Below are 3,818 nucleotides of genomic sequence, written 5' to 3' on the forward strand. Positions count from 1 at the left end.
CTTCTTCTTGTTCTTCTGTTTCCTCTCTGCTGGTCTCCTTCTTGAACTCCATAGTGAAACTTGAGTCCTGCTTAGCTGTACCTTAACCAATCATTTTACTAAAATTTTACTATCCAATCCTAACATATTGTAACAGAATTCTCTAACCAATCCTACCCCACCACCTTAATTTACACCTAGCAAAATTAATTATGTAACAGACAGAATAATGAAAGAACCAGACGGAGATCATACAGACAAACAATAGGGAAGTGGGGACCATAATGACAGAACAATAAAGAAATGAGGAGTTCACAACCACAGCAATTGATAAGTGATTTCTTGCTAGACAGAATGCTATCAAGGTAAGTTTTTTTTAACCATGTTAAGATCTGTTTCTTTATCTGGCAATAGTGGGGGTGTCTGCCCTCCTTTCTGACAGTCTGCTCTGAAGTCGGCACTCACAGTCGTGAGCCGCTCCAGACAGCGTGACACCCAGGGAGCCTTTTCAAGCAACGAAACAATTGATTAGTCACCTGCTACAGAATCTTTATGTCCTTGGGCGAGAGGGTGTTGAGCCCTGACCTGATCTTATGATCTATGACCCTGTCTCATGGGCACATTTAACTTGCTAGAGGTAAAATGGCATTGGCGTATAAGATTTACCAAGGGTGTGTTGCTTCTTAGCTTGGAACGTGCCTGGGTGGCTAATAAGTGGACATACAGAAATGGGTTCTTAAGCTTGCTAGGATTAAAGGCCTGTCGTGTCAGCACGAGGCCTGGTGGGGGGAGTTATGCTGAACCACAAACGGGTCCAGTACACCACAGGATTCTGCAAGACGGGAGTGCTGGGGACCTTTAGCAATTAGCTTGCCATGCAATGGCTAAGCCGTTAGACCGTATTTACATACAGGAATTAAGAAATGAATAAGTGCTGAATATTAATGTTTGATGCTTAATTATGGACACCCCAAAGCCCTCTGAAGATTGTTGGCGGTGTTGTGGCCGGGTTGGTCTGTAACGCTGCCTGCACTGGCTGAAGACTGTGCGTGCCGATCTCCGGACAGACTATCAGGAAGCAAAACACAAACCCTGAGTTGGCTGGGAGCTCTATAATTAGCTGTCCCCAACCAATTACCCCATGTAACTTCTTCAGGCATGTAGCAGCCTTAACATTGAGCCACCGATATTCCCCCGGGTCCTCTGATCTGCCACCCAGGTCAGCCTGTCTTGGGGACAGAAGGTTCTTTACACCAAGAATCACAACACTATTTCAGGAGTACTTGTGGCACCTTAGAGACTAACCAATTTATTTGAGCATAAGCTTTCGTGAGCTACAGCTCACTTCATCGGATGCATACTGTGGAAACTGCAGAAGACATTATATACACAGAGACCATGAAACAATACCTCCTCCCACCCCACTCTCCTGCTGGTAATAGCTTATCTAAAGTGATCACTCTCCTTACAATGTGTATGATAATCAAGTTGGGCCATTTGATTATCATACATATTGTAAGGAGAGTGATCACTTTAGATAAGCTATTACCAGCAGGAGCGTGGGGTGGGAGGAGGTATTGTTTCATGGTCTCTGTGTATATAATGTCTTCTGCAGTTTCCACAGTATGCATCCGATGAAGTGAGCTGTAGCTCACGAAAGCTTATGCTCAAATAAATTGGTTAGTCTCTAAGGTGCCACAAGTACTCCTTTTCTTTTTGCGAATACAGACTAACACGGCTGTTACTCTGAAACCAACACTATTCAGGTTACTCCCAGTCCCAAAGGGCCAGTCACTTACCCTACGTCAATTGCACCTTAGATCTAACATCAAAGACAACGCTTGTAGCCAATCCTATAATAAGCTATGTACGGATTGATTAACTAGGAACAGGAAACAAGAGTTATTTTGAAGGTTAAAGCAGGTGAACATAGATACACAAAGGAGTTACAATCTTACATTTCCAAAGGTAACAGCAGCTTCTACAATAAGCAAGCTTTATGTCACCTTTAAGGCTAACCCAAGCTAAGCAGCTGGGGATCTCTTGCTTTTGCCCTGAAATCTTGTTCCCCAGAGTCCAAGCAGCATAGAGATCCAGTTGCTTTTTGTCAGGGATTTTCATCCCCTTCCTCCCTTGTGCAAACTTCTCTGATGGGAAGAATCCACTTTTATGAGTTGTCTTCATGTGGGAGGAGAGACGGCAGAACAACCAATGGCTTTTGTCCTCTTTATCGACTCACAATTGTCCATTGGTGTCAATGGACCTTTCTTGTTGGGTAAGATGTGACACCTTCTGATGGAGATCAGCCCTTTCCACTAGTTAATATCTCTCTCCTCTCTGGTGTTTCACACTGTGATACTCAACTATTCCTGTACACTATGGATACAGATGCTACAAGTGAGATTAATGTGCCCAGCAACTCACAAGCACTCGATAAAGTCTAAACCCCAAACAGATGTTTGGAATTCTAATACCTACATGACCAGCACCAATGCACAGGTGAGCCAGACTGAGCCCAGCTTGGTATTCGTCACAGTTCAGCTGAGGCACACAGACCTTGGCAGGAGTTGGGACCTGGTCTGCCCACGTCATACCTGCAACGGAGGAATCATCTGCCATGTCTTTGCAGGTTGCTCTGCTGTGTCGGATGTTCTCAGGGGTGGGGGAATGGAGATCCCGGGGTGAGATGGAGCTGTTCTGAATTTGTATAGTACCTAACACAATGGGGTCTCAGGGTTATGACTGGTTCTCTTTGGCGCTACTGTAATACACCTAATAAATAACACAGAGCACGTAGCACAATCAGATCCTGGCCCGTGTCTGTGGGCTCCCAGGCATTGCCATTGGTTTTGGATTCTCCCATAACTTGGATGGACGAGTGTCCAGCTAGCGTTGCCCTGTGTTCTAGGTGTATTTGTTTTTATGGCTTCTCACTTGGGAAGCAAGTCCGATCCTGGGATTGCAAATGCGATTGCCTGTCTCTCAGGTGTAGCCATTGCTGGAGGGAGGGTTTGAGGCATTGGTCTTACGATGTTGTTTCCTCTCTTGCAGAGGCCTCACACGCCACTCCTCAAAAGTGGAGCTAGAACAATGGGATCCTGGTTCATGCCTGGGGCTCCCAGATGCTACGGTCCTCTACCTCATAGAGCCTCAGGTGAGCCCCCTCTGCCCCCCACTTCCCCTGCCCCATGGAAGCCTAGGGGAGTCCCGTGCCCCCTATGTCCCCTGCCCCATGGAACCCAAGAGAAGTCCCCCATGACTCCCACTTTCCCTGACCCATGGAGCATCAGGGGAGTGCTTCATGACCCCCTCTTCCTGCCCATGGAAACCCTGATGACTCTCCCTTTCCCCCCCACTGCCTGCTGTCCCATGGAGCCCCAGGGGGCTCCCCCTGCCCCCTCTACTGTTGGTAGCCCAGCACGGGTTAGGGGATGTGGGTCGAGGGGCTCTGGGTTTGTGCCCAGGCTCGAGGGCGCTGATGCTGTGGGGTCCTGTGCAGGTGCCAGGACGGATGCCCAGGGCTGGACTCCTGCTGCTGCCCCTTCTCCTCTGCTTTGGGCCAGAGACCGCTGGGAGCATTGACCTGGCCGCGCTCAGAGTGATCGTGGATCATGTGAACTGGTGAGTGACCAGCCTGGGGTTTGTCTCTGTCCTTCCCTGCCCATGTACCCAGCTGTGAAGAGCAGCAGAGAATGTCCCTGGTTGTATCCCACCGGCTTGTAGGGACGCCTGGCAAGGTCAGGGGGGCCCCACTCTACTCGGCTCTGCTGAGACACCTCCTGAGAGCAGGGGGCTGCTATTGTGCCAGGCACTAGAGACACCTAACCGAGGGCAGAGAG

General features: G+C 48.7%; 1 long non-coding RNA gene across 1 annotated transcript; it reads left to right on the forward strand.

Annotated features, from left to right (window-relative positions):
• The first annotated feature begins 241 nt into the window (after nucleotides 1-241).
• On the forward strand, nucleotides 242-3,551 carry LOC125628013 (uncharacterized). The gene is made up of 3 exons (XR_007354134.2): nucleotides 242-344; nucleotides 3,031-3,133; nucleotides 3,479-3,551. It is a non-coding gene; the product is annotated as an uncharacterized LOC125628013 (long non-coding RNA).
• Nucleotides 3,552-3,818: the final 267 nt, after the last annotated feature.

The sequence above is a fragment of the Caretta caretta genome, chromosome 23 (genome assembly GCF_965140235.1).
Source record: "Caretta caretta isolate rCarCar2 chromosome 23, rCarCar1.hap1, whole genome shotgun sequence".
NCBI lineage: Eukaryota > Metazoa > Chordata > Testudines > Cheloniidae > Caretta > Caretta caretta.